Genomic DNA, 13612 nt, shown 5'->3' on the forward strand with positions numbered 1-13612 from the left:
TCACCCAGTTGAGCCACCAAGGTACCCCCAATCATCAGTTATTTTATAAAGGTCATAATGAAGTAATTAAAATGTACTAGGAAGAAAGAAAGAAAGAAAGAAAGAAAGAAAGAAAGAAAGAAAGAAAGAAAGAAAGAAAGAAAAAAAGAAAGAAAGAAAAAAAGAAAGAAAGAACCACTACACAACTACTAACCTGGATAAAATCCAAAACCTGATGACACCAAACATTTGAGAGTATGTGGAGCAACAGAAATTCTCATTCATTGTGTATGGGAATATAAAAATGGTATATAAATTTGGAATTTGGTACTTTCTTACAAAACTATATATAGTTGTACATTTTGATTCAGCAGTCACTCTTCTAGACATTTATCAAATGAATTGAAAGACTAGGTCCATCCAAAAATCTCCATGTGAGCATTTATAGCATCTTCACTCATAATCTCCAAAAATTGCAAGCAACAAAAATGACCTTCAAAAGGTGAATGGATAAACAAAGTCTGGTATAGCCATACACTGGAACACTATTCACTCATATATAATGAGCTATCAAGCAATGCAAAAACATTGATGAAATTTAAATCCATATTGCTAAGTGAAAAAAGCTACTCCAAAATGCTATAGTCTGTTTGCTATCATTACATGATACTAGCAAAGGCAAGCTTAGTGAGATGATAAATAGATCAATGGTTTGGGGATTATGGTAAATTTAATTAAGTCTATCAGAGAGCCGATTTCAGGAGGTGAAATTATTCTGTGTGATACTCTAACAGTAGTTATATGATACTATATGTTTTTTGAAACCCATTGAAACTTCCAGCACAAAGAGTGAACCTATAATACGTAAATTAAAAAAAAAAAAAATTAGGAGGTTGGGGCATCTCAGGATGGAATACACAATGTGAAAAAAGAATCTAACCATATTAGGAATGTGTGAAATGATCTCACTGAGGAAGGTAGGAGAAAAGTTACCAGCTTAAATATTTCGGAAACAAGTGAAGAATGTAAAACTCACAAAAGAAACTGTACAGGAGCAGTTTACTATAGTTGAAAAAATTGTTTCACATAAAAGCAAATGCTAAATTGTCATCAGTTCATGTGTATATGTGTACTATATTTATTTTGTATTTATTTTTATTGAGATATAATTTGCATAAAACATGATAGTTTTAGATGTACAACATAATGGTTTGGTATATGTATATATTGCAAACTGATCACACAGTAAGTCAAGTTAACATCCATCACCAGCATAGTTACAATTTTTTCTTGTGAGGAGAACTTTAAAAAAATTTTTTTTAATGTTTATTTATTTTTGAGAGAGAGAGAGAGACATAGAGCAAGCAGGGGAGGGACAGAGACAGAGGGAGACACAGAATCCGAAGTAGGGTCTAGGCTCCGAGCTGTCAGCACAGAGCCTGACATGGGGCTCAGACTCACGAACTGTGAGATGCCTCTGAGCCAAAGTCAGATGCTTAACCGAATGAGCCACCCAGGCACCCCAAAATTATTGCCATATTGTTAAGTAGGTAAAAATTTAAGAGTAACTAACTAAATTCTTATTCATTATGGTATGACAAAAGAACATCCAATGGTATACCATAATAAAACGTAATATAAATAAGCAAGTCAATAAATAAATAAAATTAAAATACTTGCTTTGATAATAAATACAATACATACAAATGATAGAGACAATTTATTTTAACAAAATGAAATGTTATATAAAGCCATGATTTTTCTATGAATTTTGAAGTTAATATTTGGGCAGTAGTAATTTTAAAATATAGACAACATAGTTTCTTTTTTTTTTTTTAATTTTTTTTCAACGTTTTTTATTTATTTTTGGGACAGAGAGAGACAGAGCATGAACGGGGGAGGGGCAGAGAGAGAGGGAGACACAGAATCGGAAACAGGCTCCAGGCTCCGAGCCATCAGCCCAGAGCCTGATGCGGGGCTCGAACTCACGGACCGCGAGATCGTGACCTGGCTGAAGTCGGACGCTTAACTGACTGCGCCACCCAGGCGCCCCTAGACAACATAGTTTCTAATTTGTTTAATTTGGAGAAGTATAAAGTGAATCAGTAAATACAGTTCCTTTTTTCACATTGTCAAGATGATCAGTCAGTTGTGTTAGTAAGAAATTGTTAGAGTTCCATCTTTTTGTTATTTTTAAAAATCACAATCAATAAAGCTAATATTGGTATATCCATGAGATTTCTAAACTAATCGAATTAAACTGCAGAGACAAAATTAACTTTATAGGTGAATAAAGGTCTAAGCCTTTACATAGCAGTAAGAATAAACAAGAAACAACTGTGTTTGAAAGAAACACTGACACCTATGATGCTTGACATAGACTTTAATGATACATAAGAACAATGGATCCAGAAAACATATATAAAATATTTACATCAACATGTTTTTAAACAGTTACAGTTTGATTGTTAAGGCACAGACATAGACTACTTGCTCTATTGGATAGATCTTGTTTAACATCTCTTTTTTCTACATGTAAATGTAACTTCTATTTATCTACCCCTAACTCCACCACCACAAAGGATAGCTAGTTCAAACTGTACTATGTAAGAAATAAACATCGTTCAAAGGAAAATTCTGTTTTATCCTTACAAAAGGAGAAAGAAAATTTTGCTTGAAATTTCATACTAAATTTGTCAATATAAAAATGATTCCTAGAATTTTAATTACAGAGACAAAATGTCACTAACAACATATTTTAGATTTTAATCTTCCCTATTGAAGTAAATAACTCATTACTAAATTTCAACTGGTAGAAACATGATAAAATATACAAATTCCCTAAAGAAAGTCATCAAGATAACATAACCATGACTTAGTATAGAAATACATTGTTTTGTGAATATTCCAGATCCTGACTTCACAGAAATATCAAAATGATTTGAAAATGTTTCTAACATTATAGAGCAAACAATAGAGGGAACTTTAATTTGAAACTTGAGTATAGAATATTCATTATAAAATGCCTTATTAAAGAAAGAATAATTTATTTATTTTTAATGCTTATTTATTTTTGAGAGAGGGAGAGAGAGAGAGTGAGCCAGGAAGGGGCAGAGAGAGAGGGAGACACAGAATCTGAAGCAGACTCTTCGTTCCAGACTCTGAGCTGTCAGCACAGAGCCCTATGTGGGGATGGAACTCATGAATCCAGACATCATGTCCTGGGCAGAAGTCGGACACTTGACTAACTGAGCCACCCAGGCACCCCAGGAAAGAATAATTTAAATCAATATCAACCAGACATTTGTGTGGCTGAGTTCAAATATATGCAACATATATTCATATTCATTTGCACAAGCTTGAACATAATTTTTAAATAATGTAATTAACAATACTATTTTAAATTTCTCCTTATATAAAGGTATTTATTCACAATTTAATTGTCATATATATTGTTAACTGCAATCTCTATTAGTAGAGAAAAATAAACTAAGTATGTAATTAATTAAATTTATACTTTCACTTTAATACAACAAAATGTTAAGAAGTCCCAATTAAGCTTCCTCTCATTCCGTGAAACCTATTCTCAACCATCTCAAAAACTATAACTTTTAAAAGTAATCTACACATTCTTTATTTAAAGGCATTCTGGGTAGGCAAAACAATTGTCATAGTTTTAGAAGTTTCTTTTTCAATCTTTCTTTGATTTTTTATCATATTTTTAGTTGTTTCTCCTGTCCTAATGGGATATATATTTACTAGCAGACTTTCATATTTTTTTTTAATTTTTTTTTCAACGTTTATTTATTTATAGGGCAGAGAGAGACAGATCATGAACGGGGGAGGGGCAGAGAGAGAGGGAGACACAGAATCGGAAACAGGCTCCAGGCTCTGAGCCATCAGCCCAGAGCCTGACGCGGGGCTCGAACTCCTGGACCGCGAGATCGTGACCTGGCTGAAGTCGGACGCTTAACCGACTGCGCCACCCAGGCGCCCCATTTTTTTAATATATATTTTTTTTAATTTTTTTTCAACGTTTATTTATTTATAGGGCAGAGAGAGACAGATCATGAACGGGGGAGGGGCAGAGAGAGAGAGGGAGACACAGAATCGGAAACATATATTTTTACTGTTTCAGATAGTTTTACTAAAATACTATGATTCTATTTCATTTTTAAAGATTTATTTTTCCAATATAAATTCCTGGTAACACCTTTTGAAAATCCATACCTATAGTAAAAATGTTAAATTGCTTATAAAAATTTATATGAGGACGTATGGGATTTTTTTTAATGGCTCCTTCGTTGCTTATCTTTGGGAATCTGCACTTCCTTTGTTTCTATAGTTAAGAAACCAATAAAACAAAAAAAATTATCTTACCATTTTGTTATAATATATTACATATATCATCACTGCTTTGCTATGTAACTATTTCTTCCAATATCATGAGTCCTCTCAGACTGATAGATGTTATTTGTTCTCCTTAAAATTTCTTTTGATATTATTTTTTAAATATTTTGTATGTCTTTCTTATTTTTCCATTTGTGTGTTTGATGTTGTCGTGCACTCAGTGTTTTAAATATAAACCACTTCACATTGGTTATTTTAAGCTTATATTCCCATACTGCCAGATAGCTTTTCCTTTTGATTTAATTAAAATATTTTAATGTTTATTTATTTTTGAGACAGAGAGAGACCTAGCATGAGCAAGGGAGGGGCAGAGAGAGAGAGACACACACACAGAATCCCAACCAGGCTCCAGGCTCCGAGCTGTCATCACAGAGCCTGGTGAAGGGCTCAAAGCCATGGATTGTGAGATCATGACCTGAGCCGAGGCCGGACGCTTAAACGACTGAGCCACCTAGGTACCCCATGATTTAATTTCTTAAATGAGATTGTGACTCTTTGCTTATATTAGTTTCTTCTTCAAAATAATTACAAATATTAATCATATGTATGAGTTTGTATATGTCTGCTTTTGTGTCCAATTGTTGTTTTATCTCACCAGAATGCAAGCTCTGGGAAGATAATGTGCTTATCTGTTTTATTTGAATGACTAATGACTATGGTTTTATAAACCATTTCACATAACACATGAACCCATTAATCATGTTTCAAAACCTATTCTTGGCATCTCCCCATACGTTTTGGTGCAACCAAGCTTATCTTTTTAATCTTTTATCCTATTTCAAAGATACACAATTTTCTGTGGTTTTTCATAGAATGGTTTGCCATATTTTCTACCTTGAACGTTTTATTTCAGAAGAATCAATGTAATGTTTTGTGAGGTAAAATTTATTGGTGGTATTAGTCTTAGCCAGTTTCTCACAAATGGTGTTCTTTGATGTAGTTGAAGCATTTTTAAAAAATTTTTAATGTTTATTTCTGAGAGAGAGAGACGGAGTGTGTGCGGGGGAAGGACAGAGAGAGAGAGGGAGACACAGAATCCAAAGCAGGCTCCAGGCTCTGAGCTGTCAGCACAGAGCTCCACATGGGTTTCAAACTCACAAACTGTGAGATCATAACCAGAGCCGAAGTAGGACTTAACTGACTGAGCCACCCAGGCCTCCCAGTGTAGTTGAAGCATTTAATCCAGTTTCTTATTTTAATATGTCTGTTTTGTTGGGCACCAACTCTTAAATGGTTCTAGGAGTACCTAGGTTGTTCCTTTGTTGAAGCATATGACTCTTGATTTCAGCTCAGGTCATTATCTTTCAAACCATGAAATGGAGCCCTGAACTGGGCTCTGTGTTGACAGTGTGGAACCTGCTTGGGATTCTCTGTCTCCCTCTCTCCCTGCCCCTCCCCTGCTTGCACTCTCTCTTTCTCAAAATAAATAAACTTTAAAAAAGAACCATTTATCTTTTTTTTAAGTTTATTTATTTATTTTGAGAAAGAGCTAGAGAGCAAGCAGGGGAGGGGCAGGGAGAGAGAGAGAGACAGAGAATCCTAAGCAGGCTGTTAGGTTAGAACCTGACACAGGGCTCAGACTCAAAGACCATGAGATCATGACCTGAGCTGAAACCAAGAGTCAGACGCCTAACCGATTGAGCCACCACAGGTGCCCCAAAATAAATGAATCTACATGAGGAAAATATGAACACAACACTCATTGGTAAACCAAATTTGCCTCTATTATGCAGCAGCAATCCTATCTCCACATGATAATTATGGTCAAGCTTCCTGACAGCACAGTAACTTTGTTTTCTTTTTTTCTTTAATTTGTTGTTAGAAATTTTAAGTCTTTATAGAGGGATTCTTCTGAAAACATATTTCAGTAATGTTTCTTTGTCCTGTTCCTCCCCCCCACCCCCAACAACCTTGGATAAAAAGGTGGCTTTAAGAGAATTTTGCAATTTCATAGAAAGTTCCTCTGTGACTTGATTCTATGAAAACTTCCAGGAGTAACTTCTTACAATGGTTTTGGTGAAATTAAGTGTAGTAGAAATTTGTCTATAAATGTAAATATATAAATATATATTTATAAATATATAAATATGTATACATATGTGTATGTATGTATGTATATGTATATAGTCTGGATTGCAGAATATTAACACTTTGTTAGGATGTCATTAAAGATGGTATTTGTAACAACTTCATATGATGAAAAAAGTGCATATATAGTGGATGTGTTTCCAAATGCTTCAGTTCGGCTACATAAGATGCTTTCAATCAATTGTGTGTGAAGCCTTTATTCTACATTTGATATGGTGGTAAGTTGAAGGCAAACACATAAATGTAGACAGATATAAAACTACTAGAAATAACTGCATTCTATACGTAGGTGCATAGACATCTATAAGCATGTCTATGTAGCTACAGTGTAGAATAAACAGTGCTGTATGTTATATTTCTTCCTTCTTTACCTTTGTATTGGATCTTCAATTTCAGCATCATCATTATGGTTTTCATATTCCATGTCCTTGCCTTTGGAAACTAAAAGAAACATAAATTATGTCAAATTTTCCATTAATAAAGTCCTCACAAAATTTGAATTTTATCCTGTAGATTTGTATATTGTGGGATATTTTGTTCTGCCGACACATCTTATTATCACTGCATGGTTGTTGAATATTGATCATTTGAATTTAGATAGGTAGGTAGGTAGATAAATTTTATCAAGTACCGTCAGCATTCTTCTTTTTTAAATATATATTCCATAAGGCCTGGTAAATACTTTGCTATTTCCATGCATTGGTTGATTTTTTATTGCTTTATCACTAAATGTGTTTCAGGTTTTGTAATAGTGTATGATGTCAGTATGTAACTTGAATGGGGCACGGGTATTTTACCAAATTAAGATGTATAAAGTTTATGTTAAGTTTATCCCAGTTTTTAGGTACCTAGTTGGTATTGCCGAGATATCATAATGAAAAATTTTGAGGTATTATTTTATTTGAAGAAGGGTAGTGTCTTTGTCTCATGTATATTTTAATCACCCAGTATCTATATATTTATTGAGTCCTTTATATTTAAATATTTGTTTGACTTTGTACTCTTAATGGACTCTTCCTAATTCTGTGACATAATATTCCAATTTAATGGTGGGTCAATATCTACACTATCGTTATGCCACATTTCTTTCACTGCATTTCCTTATCTGTGTTTAGAATTTACTATCCTAATATGACACATCAGTTCCTTAAATATGATGCTGTGTTTATAATCAGATAGGACTCTCTCATGATCACATCCAGTGTATTTAGATTTGTCAAGTAAATATTTGTCATGCAAATATCAAATCTGTCATTCCTCTTTCCTCTTAATAAACCACTAATGGTTGTCTTTCTAAAGGTGTATGGTCCGCAAAATGGTGGAATCAGGATTACCTGAGAACCTGTTCGAAATGCAGAATTTTGGCTCCACAGACCATTTGAATCTGAAATTCGGGACATGAAGCCCCACAAACAGCTTTATCAAGTTCTACAGGTGATTTTTATGAAAAACGTTTATGGATCACTGCTTCATCATAGCTTCTCCCATCTTTATGATACGTCACTCTGATTTATCTCATAGTCACAATATTTATTGCATAGAAAGTTGGACATCAGCCTTAAACATCAAGGAGGATTTTCTTAATGTTTTTATTTTTGAGACAGAGAGAGACAGAGCATGAGCAGGGGAGGGGCAGAGAGAGAGGGAGACACAGAATCTGAAGCAGGCTCCAGGCTCTGAGCACAGAGCCTAAGGCGGGGCTTGAACTCACAGACTGTGAGATCATGACCTGAGCTGAAGTTGGACGCCCAACTGACTGAGCCACCCAGGTGCCCCAAATATCAAGGAGTTTTAAGGAATGCCAGAACACAGTTACACTAGTAAAATTGTCTGTGAGGGATCCAACCCTTATCCATCTTGGGTTGGGTCACTCAAAAACAGATTATGAGAATGAGAGTTGTGTGTAGGTGGTTTAATTATGACATGGACTGAGGAACAACACCTGGGGGAAGCAGGATTGGGTGAGAAGAAATCCAACAGAGTAGTCACAGCTGTGCTCAAAGACAATCCCGGCAAAGCCCTGGAGATGAGATGATCCTTCCAGAGGTATATTAATTAGAAGCAAGAGGCTCAGTCCTTTCAATACTCTCCCACTCCAATCAGCTATTGAATGCCAGTTTTCCTCCCAAAAGACCAAAATATTGACAAGACAGGTCCCTTCATTTGAATCCTGTAAAGGAATTTAGCTACAAGCTGTGCAGCCATTCCCACAGCTGGAGATCTGGTTAGGGAGCCAGGGTCCATGGCATACATCTCACTTCCTAAGTTGTTGCAAGAATATACGTTCCCTGTATACACACATGTTCCTTTCGGTTTTGTTTTTATTACAAAACAATTTTCTAAACATAATAGAAAAGGAAAACATATTTAGATGAGCAACTGGACAATTTAAATATTTATAAAATGATTGAGATGTTTATAATGTTTATTAAGTTCAATTTAATCCCAATTATATACCTACATATACATATGTATATATACATATATATACATATGTATATATACATATTTATACAAAAATGCTTACAGTTTTCAATCATAAATAATATAAAACAAGATGAAATAAAAACTATTAGCTAAAACTAATACCACTATTAACAAATATTTATATGAAGCTTATTGACAGATTCTATCCATAAAAACATGATTCTGATAGATGTCTCAGATTGTAGTGCTGGTTACTTGGATTAAAAAAAATAAAATAAAAATAGAAAATGTGATCAAGTTGAGAAGCAACTCTTTCCTAGAAAATATTAGAAAAATGGAACACTTCTTACATATGTAATCTATTTTGTTAAGTACAGAGATAGCATTAAGTGACAATATTATATTTTGAACAATTTATTATTTTAGCATTTTACTAATGACATCTCTAATTGCATTCAGGATCTCTAATAAACTTTAACTTCCGATGCTTTCCACCTCTTCCTGGAATTTTAAGTTTCAATATTTTAATGAAGGATTGCTTTCTCGCACAATAACTTCAGCATATATTACATCTATATGTCAGTATAAAACAATATACAATGAAGATAAACCCAGCCACCTGGTAAGGTAGAATTAACATATATCAATGATTTGAATTATCACTAATTGAACCAAATCAATTTGTGACTTCAGTCCTGAGAAACTAGAACAAGATCAATAAATCAGGCATCTATCTCTGAACAACAGAATATTTAGCTTTCACAGCAAATATGGGGCATATCTTGTTGAATCATTGTAAAAGTCTCTTTGTTTCAAGTTGTGTGGGTCTCAAAGGTATATTTACTACACAAGAATGCTACCAAATCAAGTGACAAGAGAGATGTCACTAAAATGCTATAATGGTATTATATAATACACAGATGACAACTGAATTCCCAATCTTTATTTCACATTTATTATGGTGCTTCTGGGGCAAAAATGCCATTTTCAAGAAGATCTATCTACATAATTACTTTGGAATAGGTACAATAGCTTTATAATGAGGTGAAAACCAATTTGTGATACAATTGATGAATATCAAAACTATTTTAATTGTAACATGAGAAATATCCCATTAGTAAAGTTCTTTTTTTTTTATTTATTTTTTTATGTTTATTCATTGTTGAAAGACGGAGAGAGACAGAGCACAAGCAGGGGTAGGGCAGAGAGAGGGGGACACAGAATCTGAAGCAGGCTCCAGGCTCCGAGCTGTCAGCACAGAGCCCAATGTGGGGCTCAAACTCACAAACCGCGAGATCATGACCTGAGCTGAAGTCGGATGCTCAACTGAGTGAGCCACCCAGGCACCCTTACATTAGTAAAGTTCTTAAAGAGGAACATGGTTTTCATTTCCTTTGTTTATTTCTTTATTATAACTTTCTATCATCATATAATTTGAAATTAAAGGAAAGTCTTAAGTACAAATTCCATAAACACATTAATACAGATTAACAATTGTTTACCTTTTGCTTCTCTCCCCTCTCCTAATACACATTTGTTCACACAAATGTGTGCATGCTCACACCAACACACACACCGAGAAGGCTCTTGCTTTATAGTTTTCATGAGAATAAATTTCAGTTACCATGTTTTAATTAAATATTACCAGTCCCTGCACAAGGCAGATCAGAGCAAGGGTGATGGTGAGATATCAACTTTCTGTAATTACACAAAATATAAACTTTGCTGCGAGCTCTCCAGTCCACACTAGGTAAATAACACATGCACATCATCATAAGTGACCAATCAAGTCATTTCTTCCAAGTCTGTCAGTATTTGTGGCTGTGTATCTGTTACGCAGTTGATTCACAAAAAGAAAAATGGGAAATTGTTTCACTTTCTTATCTCCCAAGGACAAATCCATGTGACATTTTATAAACATGGATTTTCAAAAGAGGGAATTGAAAGTTGAAAGTGCAACAAATAAATGAAACATGATAATGCTAGAGTGAAGTTCAAATTGAACATGAATGGAGTGATAGAGGAAGTAGCTGACCATGGGATGTTGACTCAACCAACAATTGACAGTCTAGATATGCAGCCATAGGAAGTCAGTGAAGGCAAACTTACAGATATAAAGGAGACAAATGGTTGTGAGAAAAAGGATGATGATATTCCAGAAGGGATGCTGGTTAAAAAAAAAAAAGTCACATTAAAGGAACTCTCAGATTACTTCACAATATCAAAAGGGCAAAGGATAAAAAAATTAGAATCTAGTCCTAACTTAGAAAGTAGAATAACAATTTGTAAAGGCATAAAAAAGTGCTCGCATGTATTGTAAATCACATGATGAGAAAAAGGCAAGCACCATTCAAATTTCTCTTATTTTTAATTGCCTGCCTCTATTTTTATTTATTTTTTATTGCAGTAGGAGTTGACACGCAATGTTACACTAGCTTCAGATGTACAACATAGTGATTCCACAACTCTATATACTATGCTGTGCTCACCACGAAGGTAACTACCATCTGTCACCATACGTGCTATTACAGTATCATTGACTGTATTCCCTATGCTGTACCTTTCATCTCTTGATAAGTTTTAAACAAATAAATAAAATGATGTCATTGTAAATATTTCTAATAGTTTAAATTGCAGTACCTGAAATTAATATTAGTTTTACTAACTTTTATTTTCTTACATTGAGAATAAAATGATTTTTAATGTCTTGACAAAAATGTTTAATGGCCACAGAACATTAGTAACTTTTCTTGTTGATTGTTAAGGTTGCTTTGCATGCTTTCAGTTTACAAAGTCATCTTTATAAACTGGCACAACTCAGCAAAGGGAAAAATGACCTAAGAATAGGTTGGGAACATGCCATTTACCCCTAAATACTTGGCGTGTGTGGCCTCTTTTTTTTTCCCCCAAAAGCAAGAACATTGGTCCAAATAGGCAATGCACTTATCACAGCACAGTTATAAAAATCAGAAAGTTTGACAATGATATGATCGAATCTATACCACATTTTAATTGTAACTGTCTCAAGTAAAATATAGAACTTTTAAATTTTTTTCCTCAAAGATCCATTCTTAGCTCATGAATTGTGTGTAGTTGCTATATACTTGTAATCTCCTTTGATCTAAAACACTTCCTCGGCTTTCACTTTTTCTGATCTTGGCAATAATTTTAGAAAATGTACCTTTATGCTTAATTCAGTTTATTTATACACATTTTACAAAAATGAGATTGTCTTTCTTGGTTCATCATATAAGGAAGAATGATATTTGGTTTATCCCATTATTGGTGATATTTAATTTAGCTTTTTGATTAAGGTATTATTCTCAGGGTTTTTCCACTGTCATGAAATTATTAAGCTCTTTGTAGTTAATAACCACGATTGGGGAATTCGCTTTGAAACTATGGAAATATACTGTTTCTCATCAATCTTTCACCCACTGGTTTTAGATTTTTTTTGATTATATAGTTAGCATTCTACCTTAAAAGATGTTTTCACTGACATTTATCGCTGAAAGTATTTATCACTGACATATTTATATAAGTAAAAAGGGCTTTTCTTTTGGTTCAGTGGATTGCAGTCTCATTCTGTCATTATATATTTTGATATTCAAATTACCTCAGATTAGGTCAGAGGAAGTCTGTTCAAGATGGTTTCTTTGTGCTTTTGACTTTTGAGCATTTCACTGCTTTCTAGAGCAAAAGGATGCTGCAGGTGCGCCTTGAACTTTTTTTTTCCAGTTCTGTGTTGGAGGAGTTCTTTATGAATTCTGAATGTGTCCGTCGTGTGTTTCACAAATATTCAGCATTTGTTTTTTTCTACCTTATTCATGCATTTGGTAGTGTCTTTGATTAGCAGAAGTTTATTTTTTTAATTAATATACTTTCATATTTTAAAAGCAGTTTTAGATTCAAAGACAAATTGAGTAGAAAGTCGTCCCCCAACACCTCTCCCTACACCTCACACAAAGCCTCTCACCATCAACATCTTCCATCAGTGTGGGACATTTATCATATTCCTGCACTAACACGGACACCTCATTATCAACCCAAATCTATAATTTACATTAGGATTCATTCTTTGTGCTATATACATTCTATGGGTTTGGAAAAGTGTATAATGACTTCAATTCACCATTGTAGTATCATGCAAAATAGTTTCACTGCCCTAAAAATCCTCTGTGATCTGCCTGTCCATTCCTTCCTCTCTCCCCGTTAAATTCCTGGCAAACAGGAATAGTGTCCACAGTTTTGCTTTTACAGAATGTCATATAGTTAAAATTGTACAGAATATACCCTTTTCAAATTCATTTCTTTCACTTAGCAATATGCGTTTCACATTCCTCCATGACTTTTCCTGGTTTGATAGCTCATTTCTTCTTGGTGCTGAATAATATTACACTGTCTGAATGTACTCCAGTTTATTTTTTTACTCACCTATTGAAAGACATCTTGTTTACTTCTAAGTTTTGATAATTACAAATAAAGCTGCAATAAACATTTATGCTCAGGTTTTTGTGTGGAAAACAAAACAAATCTTTTGTGTGGAAGATTTCAAATCATTTAGGGTCCAATTGCTGGATTGTAAGTGTATGTTTAGTTTTGTAATTTTTTTTTAATTTTTTTTCAACGTTTATTTATTTTTGGGACAGAGAGAGACAGAGCATGAACGGGCGAGGGGCAGAGAGAGAGGGAGACACAGAATCGGAAA

This window comes from Felis catus, chromosome B1 (genome assembly GCF_018350175.1).
Source record: "Felis catus isolate Fca126 chromosome B1, F.catus_Fca126_mat1.0, whole genome shotgun sequence".
Classification (NCBI taxonomy): Eukaryota; Metazoa; Chordata; class Mammalia; order Carnivora; family Felidae; genus Felis; species Felis catus.